We start from the raw sequence: 18,141 nt of genomic DNA, 5'->3' as shown, positions 1-18,141 counted from the left end.
ACTTAGACGCTCAGTCCATATGAACAGTAAACTACCAAGTATAGAAGCGAGGATTTACAGCCTTACAAGGTATAAACACCAGAACAAATCTGGCACGCTACTAAAGCATAACACAATGGATTCTTTAAAGTGTGGTCTTTGTATATAGGCATATTGTGTACATCTATAATGATTGACAAAAGAAATGTAGTGCCAAATATATAACACTAATCAGGAAACAAATACGACTACGAGTAGCGAACTCGTGGTTCAGGCCTTGTTTCTTCCTTAATAGAGAGCTATGCAAACCTTTTGGTGTTGGTGCATTTTTTGACGCAAAGGGACACCACATGTGGCAAAAACATTTCTACAGAGAACACATTGAGAGTAGGGGTTTTGGAAGCAGGATATCTGGGGGCACTGCAACTGGCAACACTCTTGGAATAAAATGGACTATGTGCGATTTGTTATTTTATATGACCTTATGTAATTTAAACCAATGACCACGTTTGCATTGATTTTTCAATAAACAGTTACCTCTGAAATCACAGGATTTTAGTGTGGAGTTTGCTGGAGTGACGCTTCCTTTGCTCGCTGTTCAACTCAGTCCCCGCCTGCGACTGTGACGTGTCTCTGGCTGCTCCATTCACAGCACAGCCTTGCTCCCTGTGATGGTCTGCTCACTGACTGGTCAACACCATACCCCACCCCACACAACACAACCGAGAGGTCTTCAAAAATCTGGCACCACTACGCTCCCTGCCCCCTCGCAGAGTGCTATCATACCGCAATATTTCCCTCACCCCACCAGTGCCCAGGCCAGAAAATGTTATCACGTCCCTATCCCCTCAGCCCAGTGAGAAGCGGGAGAAACACTAAGCCAGCAAGTTGGCTGCAGGAGTCTGGTAAGTGTAGAAACAAACCTGTACATATGCATGTTCATGCAGTTTGTGGTTAGGTGAGGGTAAGCTATGATGATGGTAACATACCCCATCCACTCCTGCGATAGGGTGATCTGCTCCAACCTCATTCCACCTCAGTTTCTGCCAATTTGCCTGCCTTCTCCTTCCCCGTTGTTAGCTCGCTGCTTCTTTGTATTGATCTTTTCAGACCGAGTACTCCCCCCCCCCTATGACTTGTAAAGCTCTCTGTTGCTTCCCGAATATGTTTCTCAATACATACCCTAATAATAATACAAACAATAAGTGCATGTATGTGGTACAGTATGCGTGAGCTTGAGTGAGCTCACAAGAATGTGTGCTTGTGCGAATGAGTGAAATGTCTATGTACATGCATGTAAGGAGTTGTGTGTGAACAAGTGTGAATGACTGCAGTGTGAATGTACTTGTGGGTGTTTGTGAGAGCAACGTGTGAGTTAAAAGGGGGACAGGCAATGAAAAATATTGAGGTTTCCACAAACCAACAAATATCCAAATTGGGGTGAAGACTGGGATTAACTGACAGACATGTTTGCCCTCAAAGAAACAAAACAATTGACTGCAAATAACAAGCAATACGTACTCCAACAATTTCACGTGTTAGCAAATATCGGAGCACCACTGCACATTTGGATTAATGTATAACAAGAGACAGGCTGCCCCTCCAATAAACCAAACAGAAACATTACTCTGCATAGCATATAATAAGACATGTAATAATAGCACACTTTAAGCATATCAGCGTAGACTCACAAGGCAGAGAAGCACAGTCTAACAAACGATATTTGTAACAAGTATTTGCTACTTTTCCTGCTCTAACAAAGACTACATTAGGCTTTTGGAATGTAATTATCCTTTTTGGATTTCAGTTAAATCAGATATAATCAGATTTATGCGCCCTGCAAATAATTTCTCTTTTAGGGATTTATCCGAAAATAACTGAAAATGTCCTCTAGATATCAGCACTGACCTTGCTATACATGGATTCCTATGTTTGATAGAAAATTAAAAGCTAGTTCATTTCTGCCATCTTATGTACATCACCACTCTTCTCCAGTATTTCACTCCAGCTATCTTCCACCTCCGCCCTTTGATGTTCTCTCTCTTCCAATTCTGTAACGACAGTCCCACACTATGTCACCTTCTCCCACTTCTACCACTCTTCCTCCTCCTACTACCATTCCTCCTTCTGCTACTACCACCCTTCTTCCTACTACAGCACTCCTCCACTATGACCACACCTTCACACACTATGACCACTCTCCTTCCCATTGCTATCACCACTTCTCCCACAACAGACCTTGAAAATTCTTAAAAATCCCACTAAACCTGAAGGGTACGTTTCTTAGCTTACATACTCGACCTAAGACCAATGCACTCACTCCATTACGGGTGACATAATATTTACCAGTGCATTTTGTAAAATGGTGCATTATCATGGTATGTTACACAGTCTGCCATGCAGGGTAAGAAAGGGGTAGGGAAGCCACCGACTTATTCATCCGGTTTGTTCAAAGTAGACCAATGATTGAAAAATATGTTGAGCGGTATCCCCTGAGCCAGCCATACAGACCAGGGGCGGTACAGATATATCCCTGTGTGGATGAAGAGCCACAGGCCATGGTCAAAGAGACCTATATGGACAGCCTGGACTAAAGCACCAAGAAGCCATGTTGCTGATGTCATTAGAAACACCACGACATAGCAGACCACGTGCCACCTGCACTTTGGGACACAAACACACACTTGAATACATGAAGAACACGAGCGCACAGTTCTGTAGATCGAAGACAGACACATATACATACTGTCATCGCTTTTATTATGTTTGCCATCAGACAAATGCAGCAATGCAGAAACCGCAAGGTGCAAGAGATCCTGAGCAAAGCTTGCAGATGCTTAAATGCGAGTAACCCTAAGGAACTGCAGATTTGTGGTCTCTGAACACGTGACACAGCCAAAGCAGACAATGGACAGCGATCAGCAGTTGCAAAGGAGAGCTGGTCTCAGGCAGCCAGACACAGACTAACAAGTATGCAACAAGTGTTGCGCCAGACAGGAGAGCACTCTCATAAGGCAAAGGTGGTACACGCAAGTTACAATACAGAGACATAATCGTTCTCATCACCTTGAAGAGGTACACAGTGAGCTGAGAATCATTGTAGATCCCAGGCATGGGGACGTCAGCTCTAGCTCTAGCCAATTACAATCTAGTACCCTAGGAATGGGTAGAAATGGGCAATAACCAATGCTAAATCCTGAACACTGCAATAATGTTATAGTTAGTGAATTGGGAATGGATCAGGCCAGCCACCTGACATGCAAGGGCCAGTAGAAAAACATCTATAGTGTCCTGTATAGGATATAGAGTGCTCAGTACCGAATCACCGGGCCCGTTAGGTTTTTCTGCAGTAAAACCAGCCTGCGAGCCGAGGAAGAGCGAGATGTGCATAAATATTCTCTGTTCCTGTGCTTATCCCTTTTGGATTTGTCTGTAATAAACCACAGTTTGAGCTTGCCATCGACGGAGTCCTCGATGTATCCTGGGGGAGGCTGTTGGGCCCTCCAAATACACAAACTTCCAGTGTCCCTCTGGCATACCTGGGAGTTCCTCCCAACAATATATATTATGCATAGGTAGTTTAGCTGGGATAAGGGTGTGCATTTCAAACAACCCCATATTATTACAGATAATGGCTTTTACTATAGCAGAGTAGGCCTCAGGTCTCCTGCCATATTAAGCAGCTAGTAATATGCCCTTAACTTAGTTTGCTGACGTATTTCGCCAGTCACTGGAGACCAAGTAGAAGGACCATTCAGGTAGTCACAGTGGCAGCATATTCTGAAGTATTGTTGACACCTATGCTCAAAGCTTGTTATATGCGCTTCGAGAATAAGAGGGGCTACCAAAGCCATTATTATTATTAAATATCAAAGAATATGGGAGGTATCCAAACCAGCTCCCTGGCTTAGAAGCAGAGATTATTTGGCCAACAATGGACATTAAGTAAGAAGGGGATTTCCAAGACTGTAAAGCATATACAAATCATTTTCACCCTCAGGAGTGGGCAGATGCTGAGCAGAGTCGTACGCTTTAGAAGTAAGCTTAAAGGTCATGTGTGCAATATTATAATTTCTTTTTCCATGCAGACTTTGATTGCCTAACTGTCATGAGAGATGTTACATCATTTGTACATTGTGCCTTGCTTATTTTGATGCTTTGATTTCAAGTGTTGCTATAGAAAGACTGTATAGCCTTAAAAGTGAAGTGAAATGACCCTCCCTACAGTACAAGTTGGGAAGTAGGCATTATCAATCATTAAATTAAGTTTCCTTGCTTAAGGTATCGGTATTGGAGATGGCAAATGTGTGTGTGAAGTGATTAACTGATTTATATCCACTCAGTGGATTATGTTATAGTTGGAACTCATGTAAGATAGTGAGAATTATTAAGGGATATTGCTGGGACAAAATGTAAATAAAGTGGTTTGTTTGTCATGCAAAGCAAAGTTGGTTTTATTTGCCTCCCTGTGGGGACGGTGCAGCCCGTCAAGTGTATTATCTAAAACTGCTTCTCTAAAGCATTGTGCTATCTATTCTATGCCTCCTTCTCCTCTGTGCATTAGGTTAGTCAAAACAGTTGACTGAAAGATAGCGTCATCCGGGAGTATATTTCAAGGTTCTTGGGTTTGTTCAAAATACTATGAGAGAGAGCTATCTGATGCCCACACATTAAAAATGTTTGTGAAAGCAGAAATTCACACTCAACGCAGAGGGAGACATTCTCTTCTCTCAGGTTTCAAAAGCTGTTCGCTTTTCCTAATTCGCGACAGTGAGAATGCTGGGGATGCAGGCCCTTGGGAGTCAGGGCTCTCCATCTGGTTAGGAAGTTGTAAACCAATTCGCTACAATATGTCACCCACTATAAGCACACTGCATATTAGGTGCATGGCTGCCACCCTGAAAGGTATTCCTGAAAGGCCATGCTGAAAGGTATTTGTCATTTGCTGCAAACAAAGTGGGCTAGTAGATTTTGCAAGCCATATACGACCATTCCTCCTCCACTACTATTTCTCAAACACCCTCCTTACACTATGTGCCAGTCTTCACACATTCACTCTTTTCACTGTGCTTACCACACACTTACATCACATCCACCCACACTCACATTGCAGTACCACCATCAATCCTTAACCAATACTTCACATGTTCCAACAATCTCCTACACACATTGCCACATCGTATATCCTCCTGCTAGTCTCTTAGGTGCCCTTTTTCAACCCCACCTTTGACGTCACTGGGTACACCCACACTTTCCTGATTCTGGTCTTCCCTTAAATCTCCCTCCCCGTTTCCTGACTGGTGCTGTGTCCCTACCCAGTCTAAATTTCCTTTCCCATCGTGGGGCGTATATGTGTGAGGTTAAGCTTTCAAAAGGGGCTTAAGCCAAGCCCACTGGCTCTGCAGCCATTCACTACGTAATGGTGGAACACAGAGCTCGCTAGAAATGTTTGAGTTTTCAGGGCCTGCCTACCAGATGGTGTTGGCAAGTCTCAGACACTTTCCCTGGTGGTTTTGTGGCTCACTCCAACAGGTGGTTTCCCACTGGAGCCTTCAAGCTTGACCACGTTGTTTTCAGAGCTGCTGGGTCTGCTCATCGCCTCCTTTTTAGTGTGTGTGTGTGTGTGTCCCTCTCTCTCCCCACCACACACTGCTCTGCCCTGCACAGGATTTTCCTCAGTCACTTGGCAGAATTGTTTGACTCTTTAATGAGGGTGATACATTTTCACATGTTTCTTCATGTCTCAGATACTGGTCACCCTGGTCCTCTTTCAAGTGGGGTATCTGGAGCAAAAAGAGAAACACTGGTGAGTATCTGTTTTAAGAGGCATTGGAGGAGATAATGGTCACAAGGAGGAAACATAGCAGTTTGAACCCTTTCTGCTGCCAACAGAGGTAGACCTGGCTCTGGATATTCCTCTTCCATTCTGACAATGTCAAGTTCTCTGCCTTGTTGCACACCTCCACCTTTTCCTTAGAGCTCTCCCCATGTCTCTGATCATTAGCCGAATGGTTCCCCCATCCACAGGAAATTTCACTGGACCATTAGACCGCCTTGAGACACTTGCTGAATAGTGGAAAATCTGTGCCTGGTAAAACTTCCTCTGGTAGTTGGGCCATAACAATCCTTGGCATCTCTGTCTCTTGGCCCTTAGCTGTCAATGATATTCTGGCCTGTGGGTAGACGCAGACAATCTGTACTAGGTTTTCCGACATGAGACCTTGGACTTCTGTATGAATGTGGATTTGTTGATTGTTTTTCTCTGGTAGGGGAGACCGCCCAAGCACCCGGGTCTGGCAACCCCTCTTCTTCGATGAATAGAGCGACTAGATATCCTGGGTCAGGTTTGGATCAGGATCCACCGGATGGGGTCTCCCGTTGGTTGGGCAAGTTATTACTGAGGGAGGAGAAAATTGATTTCCATAGGCTCTTCTTTTATTTTATTTTTCTGGACAGAATCTAGATGCCCTCCTTTTTCACAGACATACCAACTAATCGGCAATGGACATGGTGGACCTGCTGGGGCTTTGCAAGTCTACTGGCATCGTTGATTAGGGTCTTGGTTCCCTGGATGTCAGGACTAGTGACCCCAGCCTTATGATCCTTGAACGTTTGTTTTTTCCTCGCATGGCTACTTTTGTGTTGAGAGATGTTCTCAGGAAACTATTGGATTCTCAAACACAAATTGCTCTCTGGTGGGCATTCGCAGTTTGGATGGCTTCTTCCAAAGTGGGCTCATGTAATTGCCAGATAACATTTTAGAGGTACGGAGGAAGGGAGTCTAAAAATTGTTCCAGCACCAGCATCTCTTACTTCTTCCAGGGGTTTGTCTATCAGCCTTTGCTGTGTCCCGTTTCCCGTTGATGAAGGCGCAAGTGTTGCAGACAGAACAAATGATTTCATAGCTCTACATGCTAGCTGCTTCCGAGTGCCGACACACTAGAAACATGCAGAAATGCAGATAGGCCAGATAGCACCAATATGTAACCATACATCTGTTTCTGAGGGCTGAGATACTGAAAGCATACAGAAATGCAGAGGACTTTGTGCGCCATAGGAGGGGTTCTGCTAACAAAACAAAGCTCACTGGGCCTAAAACACCCAGGAGTCTGCCTACAAGTGTGGAAACCATCTGGAACACTGTTTCGGGCTTCCAAAGAGACATGTGACTGTTTGGAGGTTTGTTTTCTAATAGCTTTATTTTCCTTGACCACATCCTGCTTTGCCAGAGCACGCTGTGCACCATCTGAGGGGCCCTACCTATAAACCCATTCTATTCCAACACAGAACTTACACCTGCTTCTTCTCATCTAGCCATCCACAACTTCCCGTCTTCTCCAACCCACTTACCCTCCATGTGTCTTGGGCTAGACCCTTTCCACACTGTCTTCACTTGCCTAATTCTTCTACCCTCCATCATGACTCTCGATTTTGACCCATACCTCCTTCTGCTCATTCTTCTCCTTCCCTTTTCTCATAGACCTCAGCCTCAACTTGGTGTAACTTCTGCATCAGTCTTTGACATCCCCATCTTCCTCCTTCCCCCCAGCACCCACAGCCCTGAAATAGGATGCTCCTGTGTTTCCAGGATCTGCAACCTTATCTACCCCCCATGCCCATCACAAAAAATCTGCTCCTCTCCCCCACCACCTATCACACTTTCACTCTGGGCTTCTGGAATGCACAATCCCTCTGAAACAAGTCTTCCTACATCACTGACCATTTCAACTCTTACCCTCAGTTTTGCTATCACAGAAGCCTGGATCTCCACTACGACTGCTACGCTAGCAGCTCTACACACTGACTCTGCTAAGGTCTCCCTGTACCCCAGACCTGTTGGTAAGATGGGTGGTATCTGATTCCTTATCAAAAAGCTCTCAACACTGCCCCTCTCTAACATCAACTCTTTCTCTTTTAAATATGCCCCTGTTCAACTCCTCCCTCCTACTTCTTTCACTGTTATGGCTTTCTATCGACTGCATGGTCCTCAACTCCTTCCCTGATCGGAGCCTTCTACTTGAGTCACTTCCTACAGACATTCCCATTGTCATAGTGGTATGTCTTTAATTTTCCCAAAGCCCTCTTAAACCACCTGCCTTGAACTAAAATCCTATCTGACTACTCTCTCTACTCCCTAAATGACCACGCTACTCACTCTAGTGGGGAGTCTCTTGACCTTGTCCTTCTCGTCTCCAAATGTTTCTCCTCCACTGACCTCTTTCCATCTGCTCACTCTATCTTTCCTTTTAACATCTCAGTCCCTTTACCTTCTAATCCTCATCTCCCATCTCCAATGACAAAGTAGAAATTAAGGCAGGACCCACTTGCACCTTTTCTTGATGTGAGGTCTTCTCTCCAGGCTCCTTCCCCTATGCATACCTCTTTCATTGGCTGTGCTTTCTCAAACTTTCAGTAAGCCCTTAGGACTCAATTTGACCACTACTATCCTGCTTGCGCATTCACACCTTCCTGTCCCTGTCTTCAGACTCTCAAAACAAACATGCACAGTAACCTATAATGCTGGCACAAATTACAGATTTCTTCCCCACTCCTAGCTAACAAAAAATCCCTTGCTGCCCTAACCTCTGCGCTGGACTCGGCCAAATACTCCTACTTCACAAACCTAATCTCCTTCATTCAAAACCAACCCTGCAAACGTTAATCTACCCGCCAATCTTTGCTCACACCACCCAAGACAATATTCTTTGCCTCCTCCCTTTCTGCTAATAGCTTTGTGTTCTCCTTTTCCTCTATAATCTCTACAATTTGTCACTCTCACATCTCTCCTTTCTCCCCTTTCCAACCTTCCTTTGGTCCACCATCTCTCCCCCTACCTCTATGCCCTCTATATCTGAAGACTTATGTCATTCTTAGGCTTTCAGTATCACCTTTTTGCTGATGAAAATCAAATATTTGTATAATTTCCCTGCTTCATCCCAGCCATCTCAGTACAGATGAAATGTCTCATTGTAATTCATCACAGGATGGCTCTCTGCTGCCTCATGCTGAACTCTTCAAAAACAGAGTCATCTTTCTCCAAGCTCCCAATGCCATCCCAATGCCATCCCTCCCCTACGATAGCGATCTACATCTGCATCAATTCTTCACTACCACTGCCTCTGCTGCCCCTAGTAACCTCCTCAACATTAGGAAAAGCAGTCTACAAAAACTGTAATCCCCACTCGTGTGCTGAGCAAACTGGACCACTACTCAAACCTAGCGCTTGCTTTCCCCTCTACTTCTTTCTCCCTCTATAAAGAGAGTCCTCACCTTTGCACTCTCTATAACCCACCCAGATCCTCCACTACTACTACCTTCTGACAACATGCTCGTTGGATCTCCATGCACAGTCACTGTTTTCAAGTTCATTTTCATAGTCTACAAAGCTATCGAAGGACTTGTTCCTCAGTACTAGTCGGATTCTATGTCACGCTCCCCTCCGATCCTCCTCTGCACTAAACTTCACTGTTCCATGCCCTCCTTGTGCCTCTTCTTGCTTCCTCTTTCTTCCCACTTGCCCTGTTCCACTGGAACCCACTGCCATTAACAATTTAAGCCAGCCCAACCATGCATCTCTTCAAAATGGGACTTCAATTTCACTTAATTGCTAAAGAGGGACATCCCTCTCCCTCTCCTACATCCTCCTTACCTGCTCCCACCATTGCCTGCAGTGACGTTTAATAATGTAATTATTTAGATGTAATTTGTACTCCTCTTTATTTTAAAGCACTTGCCCTCTTAGGTCAATGTTACCTTTGTGAGTCGCCTGTTTCGTATACATACATTTTGTTTCTGTTTGTTTTGTACCTGGTTTATGTCCTAATTCTCTTTTTACACCCGCAAACTGGCTCATGACTGGTTCTCATCTTTATGCTATTGTTCAGGCACCCTTCATGGGAATGCTTCTGCCAATTTAGATGTGTTATTGATAGTCATTTCTGATCAAAATTGATATCCTTGTTCTTCAAATAAATACAAATACAAATATTCTCGACTTTCGAGGAGATCTGTTTTTTCATCAGGGAAATCCATCAGGATTTAGTGCTAGGAAGGCTTGGTGTGGTTCCCTGGTTAGTAATGGGGCGATACATTTGCTCCACCATTTGCGGTGCCCTCCTGCCATCTCAGCTACTCTTACAAATTAATTTAAAACATCAGGCTCTGCTCTTCTTTTGTAGAATATCTGGTGGTACTGCTAGTTGCTCTTATCTCTCCACCATTGCACCTTTTAAGAACACCAGAGTTCCCTGGTGTTGATGTCTTATGTTCAGTTGGCTCTCAATGAGGGTTTGCAAGATGTAATCAATTTTTGTGAGGTCTCGAGCAGTCAATATTTTGGTCCCACGATAGGAAGGGTTAGGAGTAGGTCTTAGTCTTCTTCCAAACTAGTTGATTCCTTCCACTGTCTGAAAGATGTATGCCCCAGTAGTCCGGATAGCTTTCATCCACTTGTCTGAAGCCTTCTCCACTGGTTAATGTAAGGGATCAAGAGTAAGAGTCGGACACAGTGGCATTATGCTTTTGATCATAGAATTTTATTAATATGAAATAGGGTTGGGAGAAAATCCTACTTCGCCCCAACTCTACGAGGGGTTTCCCTGCCTCAAAAAACAAATGGCTGTCTATGTCAGGATATTCAACCAAAAAGCACCCCCGTCCTGTGTCCAGAAATACTAAACTGACCCTTTTACTCTAAACTCAAAACAAAGTGCAACTCAAGGATTTCCGTAAGATATACACTTATATCTTTCTTTCAAAGTTCCAAAACAAAGCTAAAAGATGCAGAAAAGAAATAAAGTTCCACTAGGAAAAGGGATCCTCCCTTGCTATATGTTTCTGTGGGTCTTACACTGACTATCCGGTACTTCCGGTAAGAGCCTAAAGTGTTCCACTGCTTCACAGGGGTACAAACATGTCCCCTGCGTTTCACTTTTCATACAATGTCTTACTTAACAGTTTCAAGGGGGGCGGCGTCTCCCTTAAGCAGAAAGTTCTTTTGAACGTGTCAATCTCACTCTCTGGCTCTCAGTTATCCTTAAATGGGTATGCTCCTTCCATTATCCATTAATTTTCACTGCTCCACAATTTCAAGGAGGGGATTGGACCCATAGGCTTCTCAATCCATTGCCTACCCCTGGTATACTCTCCTGTCAGGGTACTTGCAGCTTTATTACTTCTCTTCTTCTATGGGTCTCAATTATCTTTCAAAGAGGTATTGTTCTTCCCTTTTTGTATTGATGGCCACGGTTTCACTATTTTAGGACAGAGGGGTTTTACCCCTGACTTTCTCACTTCTATTCTTACCCCTGGTTTACTCTCCTGACAGGGTATCGCACTTGGGTGCGGGTCGCAGATGCGCACTCTGCCTGGTTTACTTTCATACCAGGGCTTTTTATGTCCTTCCATGGGTGCAAGTCCCAGACTCCTGTTTGCCTGGTACACTATTCTACAGGGCATTTCTGTTCTCCATTCACTCTCTCTTGCATCCAGGAAATGTTTTTCAAGTACTGAGTCACCGACAGTTTCTTAATGTTCCTATTAACTATTCCAATTCCTTAAATTAGGCTCTCTCGGGCTGTCAACGGTATGCAGCATTCGCCTTGAAGCACCCTGGTGTCCCACTCGCTCCCACTGGAGATTACCGGTCTTCCACGCATCTCACCGTCTTCTTTGCTCTCAGCCCACTGAATGGAAGTGCGTCCCGTAAGCCGCTTGGCTCCCGCTTTATCTTTGACTGCTTTTGGCAGCTCCAGCAGCCCATGGCAATAATGCAGTGAACTTCTCTTGGCTCGGTTTCTCCGCACGCCGTTCTTTTCGGCCTACGTGCTGCGTCCTGCAGATTGCTTGCCTCCGGTGTCCCAACCAGCATCAGAACAAGTTGGATTCAGCAGCAGTCTGCTTTTCTCTCTCGCGTTTTGCTCAGCTGTGTCAGTTTTATATGTCCCGGTATTGGTTAGCATTTTCCAAAGACAAGAATGCGGCGTTGGCTTACCGCTTCTGGTTATTCTCATTACTCCATCCCTCTTCCTCATCTCAGTACTATACAAGGGGGCGAGGGGATAAATAATGTTCTTGGCCTTCAAGACCCAGGAATTCTCTATCTACATAACAATACGCCATACATGAATGTTGCAAAGGCACATGGGTGTCATTAAGAATTACAGCTGAAGGATTATTCAGATTCAGTATTTTTCTGTCTCCCTGGAGTTTTATCTCCCCTGCGTGGTCCTCCTGCAGATAGCCACCCCCAGGGTCAGAGTCAGGTAGCTTCTGTTGTTCCCTGGATACATAACGAGAATCAGTGATGATGATGCTAGATTTAGCACACTCGTCTTTTCTCAGGCCTCTAAAACTTCTGCTGGGTTCCTCCACTGGGTGTGGTTTTATCTCAATCACGAGTAATTTCTTATTCGATTCCTCATGATCCCCAAAATCAGGCTAAGGAATACTAATTGCACCCCTATCTACCACACCTCTCCTTACCAAAGCCCAGTATGGGCAGTCATCCAGGCATCCCAGGTTTTGGATGTCTCGTCCTTGTTCTGGGCTGACTGCTGTGTCAGGGTCTGTGGGATCCCATTTCTGACAACACAAGTCACAAATGGCTCAGGAACACACATAGCTGTGGATGGTCTGGTGTCCTAACTCCCACGAGTCTGGACCGGAGCTATAGCTGGCTTAGCTCTAAATACATCAAGGTTTGACCACCAAGAGTCATTGGGAGGAGGTTTTCATTAAGTCTAATTTAGCCTGACCCTTTAACCTAGTTTCCCACAAGGCCTGGCTTAACTGGTCAAGCTACTCTTTTCCATGTTTTTCTCTTTTGGCTTGACCAACACAGTCTGCATTTCTGAATCTCATTCTGCTGCACTACTGAATATAGCAATACTCTCTCACTAAAATACCATCCTAATCCCCCACCAAACACAGTTTAGAAGTCATGAGCCTCCTTTTGTACAGCTGTTGACTAACGGATTGTGCCAATGAGATTTGAGGGTCCATTTTCCCATATTCTGTCCTAGATACCTGGTTTTAGATTACTACAAAAGGCAGATGTTTGTACAGTTCAGACTCCAGTTGAGGTTCTATGCAGGACAGTGCACGCTATTTGGGTGAGCATCAACATGGAACATGGACCAAAATCCAAGATAAATTGTTCAGCAGAAGCGTGGCACAGTGTGAGTTTTCACCTGTGCACTGAGATGCTGATTGCTCGAAATTTCACTTGTAAATCAGAGGGCCAGAAAGTTGGATCCTCCCCTCCTAGTGCTTCTTCCATCTATTCCTCCAATGTCTCTTGTTTTCCTTCAACTTTCTGACTCCACCATTATTATTCGATCCTACTCCCCCCTCCCTCTTCCACACCCTGCACTCCGCCCACACCTTTTCCCACAGACGACATCCTTTCACTTGGCCAAGAATTTACCAGTTTCTCTACACTAACACTCTCACTCACTAAGCATATACCACACAGTATCACTTGCTCTCACCAATGAATACCTCACCTTTTCCTTCAAACTCCTCCACACTCCATCTCACCGTAAATCCTCCTGCACATCTCTTGGTCTGCCACCATCTGCTCCTCCGGCCTCACTAGAACAACCCACAACTTCCTGCTACCCGTCACTCTTTTTATACCCTCCCTTATATTCCAACAGGACCTCTGGCCACAACCAATCTTACCCCGTGTTATCCACCTTGGAGGCATTACAACAGTCAATGGCTAAAAACGTGGGCTACGCTCTGCTCCTTTCTTCCATGTGGAACTCTCAGAGTGCATCAACAACGACCCAAATTATAGAGATTTCTACTTCCGGTTAGGAGGCCACGTTACGGAGAAGTTCAAATCAGGCGATAGTCCTTGTTTGAATATGATAGTTGCTCCACAGCAAGTCTGCGTGGTCTTGTCTGTCTCAGTGTTGGCACAAGTGTCAGCAAGACTCTGCCGATCTCAGGAAGCAGTGTGCAGCATTCCTGGTGAGTACACTGGCTCTCCAGTGTATCATTCATATTCTCGCACTCGTTGGTCTCATCTACTGGTTAACTGACATGCAGCGCGGGTGGATGGATGTTCTGCCTGGAATTTAGCTTCCTCTGAATGGGCCTACAAAAAAAGAGAAAAACTCGCCAGCATGCATGGGGTGATCCAAAGTGGCACTGACAAGAAACGTACAGGCAACTTGGGGAGGGGATAGGAACTAGGGCACTCCCAAATGCCACATTCCCCGACTGGGGTAATACATTGCTCTCATAGGTCTCACAACCCAGGCTGATTGGCGTCCTTACCCACTTGCCCAGACAAGGTCAGTTTACTGTCCTCCTCACCCTTTCCACACTCCGTCTCCTAACAATGCATCTGTGGTTTACTCTTACCACACTTTCTCCAGCTACCTCTTCCCTCATTTTGCTTCACTCCAAATTCACCACTACTTCCACTACCACCTTGCACTCCCTCCACACCCTCCAATAATGCACGCTCACTCTCAAATTCCCCCTAAACGTCTCACATTCTCTCTCTATGATTCTTTCCCTATTTCCCACTCACCTTTTGAGCACCCCTCGCTAGTCTGAACTCAACATGTACTGCTGTCTCATAGCAAATAGCTCACCTGCACTCTGCACCACTTCCACCAACAACTCTTCAGCACTCCACTGCACCATTCAACCTCTGCCTGGTTTCTCAGTCTGCCTCCTCACCTCTGACCCCAACCCGAGAGGCCTCACTCTGTCTCTTATCCCTCTCCTTTAATACTGTTCTCTTTCTGGTTCTATCTTGGCCACCCCCTTCCACTGGTTCCAGCGCTCACCTGTCTCTGTGAGCTAATCAGGGGCTATACTTTCCAGAATGGTCTGGGTTACACAGGTGCAGATCTTTCAAAACTCCCTTCAACTCTGGCCCATTTCAAGCCCAATCTGCAGTTTAGCAGCCAGGTGCTCAGGCTGCTCATTTTCCATGTGGCTTTCTTCATGTGCCCACAGGTTCTGCCTCCAATTCAGTTGTGGAGGATTTCTGGGCCTCTCCTGCTACCCTGCAGCCCCTTTTCATTCTCAATCTGTTTTCTATTGCCCAACCATTTGACTGGGGTCTTTCTGGAGTTGGCAGGTTGGGTGCTGGACGTCTCATCGCTGTTTGGCAATAAAACCCCCAGTCCATTCCATTTCTGTTCTCAATTCCATTTGCCTGGTTCTAGTCTTGGGTATCTTGGTTCTGCCCAGGTACATTCTGGAAGTTGCTGACCTAAAAACTACAAAGAGAACTCATGCGAGAAGCAGTACTGGGAGGCTTTGTGTGACATGGGGTGATACACACATTAACATTCAAGGTGCCTGACGAAGTTTCAGGGACTAGGTGGGTTGCCCGACTTCCCATCCCCACTCCAGGACAGGGCTGGCTCTGGCTTTCACCCAAGTATGTCCATTCCCCCGAGGTCTGGAAGGATCCCTGCTGGACCTTCTGGTCACGCTCGGGAGCCAACTAAAGCATGCCGTTCTTTGCAGTCTAGGGATTTCATCTTGATAAAGGGTTATCCATGAAAGTCTGAATGTTAACCAGAGTGGCATGAAACATACCAGGAAATGCTGACCACTAATTCTGCTGTTAAAGTGGGAGAGTTGGCCACCTGGTACCACCTCTCCCACTACAATCGCGTTGCACCACCAGAACAATTAATAGTGGGACTGTTATGAATCAAGTCACTTTGGGGCTGTGTATTTACTACTCTAAATGGCTTTCTCCCCTTCAAAACATGTAAACCAGTTCCCACCAGGGACCTGCGAGGAAGTTCAACCTTTCTCATGTAGTGACTAGGGCTCATGTAGCATCATAGCTGTGTTATAAATGACAACCAGGTCATGTTCCATATTCGTGTCAATCAATTTCGAACTGGATCTCAGTTACATGTGGGCACACACTGCAGAATGGTGAGCCTTCCTGCCAGCCCCTGCAGTCTGAAGTAAAGCTTTACCTATATCAACTCCTGCTGCCCTGAATGATCTTGTCTTTCCTGAGCGGACACATTTCTCTGACTAGCCTTACTAATGTTTTTCTTTTCTGAGTTTTGTAGATGGGAAATGGGGGCGGAGGGGAGATCGCCTGGATGAAAAATGACTGTCTACACCAACGTGGCAAATACCACAGGTCAACGTTTTGACAAGGAACAAGTTACTTACCTGTAACTGTTGTTCTCCAGCATGGGTCTGGCATGGATTCACATGCTCATGAATATTCCCCGTCGTCAGGCTGGGAATCCTCGGTAAAGAAAAAACCAGTATCAGTTTCGTTTCTGATCTGTCTTTCGTAGTAATAACCAATCACTGGTCTCTGCGTCATATTGACCACAGCCAATGACTGCCCTCTACCTAAGCACCGCCTCTGGCAGCCATCTTCAGATTTGGAAGCACGTGAAGTGGCAGTATGACCAAGTGAAGAGCCGCAGAGGGGTAGGCGGGAGGGTTCGCATGTGAATCCATGCCAGACCCATGCTGGAGAACAACAGTTACAGGTAAGTAACTTGTTCCTTCTCCAGCATGGGGTCTGGCATGGATTCACATGCTCATGAATAAAGAATACATAGCAGTACACACATGCACAACCACGGGAGGTGGCAAAGGCTCAACATTAAGCATCACATCAACTCAACATTAAGCATCTTACCTCCTCACCAGGCTCACCTCAGGCGAACAGGTTGCGCAGCACTGCTTGGCCGACCCTGGACTCCTCCCTGGAATCCCGGTCGACGCAGTAGAATTTCGTGAAGGTGTGCGTCGACCTCCACGTAGCAGCCCTGCATATGTCCAGCAGGGGCACACCAGATAGGAACGCCGTGGTAGCTGCGATCGCTCTGGTGGAATGGGCTCTCGGACGGCCAGGCAGCGGTCGGTTTGCCAACCGGTGACAGCACATGATACAGCCGGAGAGCCATCTGGAGATGGAAGCCTTCGAGAGAGCCTTCCCCTGATTGACAGGTCCAAAGTTCACAAAGAGTTGTGACGTCTTCCGAAAACCCTTCGTGCGGTCCACGTAGAACTTCAGCGCTCTAGCTACATCCAGCGAGTGCAAAGTCCTCTCAGCCGGCGACGAAGGCGACGGGAAGAACACAGGTAACACCAAGGGTTCGTTGAGATGGAAGTCCGACGGTACCTTGGGCATGAAGGAGGGGTGCGTCCTGAGCACTACCCTCGTGTCGTGGAAAGTCAAGTACGGGGCCTTGCAGGAAAGGGCCTGGATCTCTCCCACTCGTCGTGCGGAGGTGATGGCCACAAGAAAAGCTGTTTTCCACGATAGAAACTTCAACGGGGCCGAGTGCAGAGGCTCGAACGGAGGTCCCATGAGCTTGGTCAGCACCACGTTGAGCTCCCACGCCGGGGCCGGAGCCTTCACCGGCGGGAACGATCTGAACAGTCCCTTCATGAACTCTTTCACCAGACGATGAGACCACAAGGACGTCCGCCCCGTGGTTCTGGTGTATCGGGAGATCGCAGCAAGATGAATCTTGATGGACGCGTGTGCCAGACCAGCTTTGGCCAGCGTCAGCAGGTACGGCAGTACTTGGGGGGCCGTAATCCGTAGAGGGTTAATCTTCTGTGCGTGGCACCAGACAGAGAACCTCTTCCATTTGTGTCCGTAGCATTTAAGAGTCGAGGACGCCCTGGCCTTTGCAAGAACCTCTCTGCAATCGGCCGGTATGTCGTATCCTCCAAACTCTAGCGCTGCAGGAGCCAGGCCTGCAAGTTCAGCGACTTCGGGTCGTGGTGGAGGATGGCGCCTCCTTCCCTGGAGAGTAGATCCGCGTCCGCCGGCAGCTTGATCGGCGGGGACGCTGACAAGTCCAGAAGGTCCGGGAACCATATCTGCCTCGGCCACGCAGGTGCGACGAGGATCATCCTGCACCGTGACCTCTTGAGCTGGTTGACGAGCCGGATTAGCAGAGGCAAGGGAGGGAACGCGTAGAGGAACAGGCCCTCCCAGGGGAACGAGAAAGCATCGCCCATGCTCCTCGTCTGGGGAAACCTGCTGGCGAACCTCCGGCACTTGGTGTTCGTCGCCGTCGCGAACAGGTCGATCTGGGGTGTGCCCCACCGTCGGAAGAGGCGATCCACCAGATCCTGCCGTAGTTCCCACTCGTGGCACGAGCGCAGCTCCCTGCTGAGTGAGTCGGCGAT

The 18,141-nt window shown here is 46.6% G+C and overlaps 1 protein-coding gene across 3 annotated transcripts in view; it reads right to left on the bottom strand.

Annotated features, from left to right (window-relative positions):
- Positions 1–18,141, bottom strand: part of AUH (AU RNA binding methylglutaconyl-CoA hydratase) — a 1,015,770-nt gene that overhangs the window by 78,217 nt on the left and 919,412 nt on the right. The window lies entirely within an intron of this gene.

This window comes from Ambystoma mexicanum, chromosome 6p (assembly GCF_040938575.1).
Source record: "Ambystoma mexicanum isolate Mex_15411 chromosome 6p, UKY_AmexF1_1, whole genome shotgun sequence".
In the NCBI taxonomy this organism is placed as follows: domain Eukaryota; kingdom Metazoa; phylum Chordata; class Amphibia; order Caudata; family Ambystomatidae; genus Ambystoma; species Ambystoma mexicanum.
Note: the sequence above shows the minus strand (reverse complement) of the source record. Positions and strands in the feature narration are given on the sequence as shown.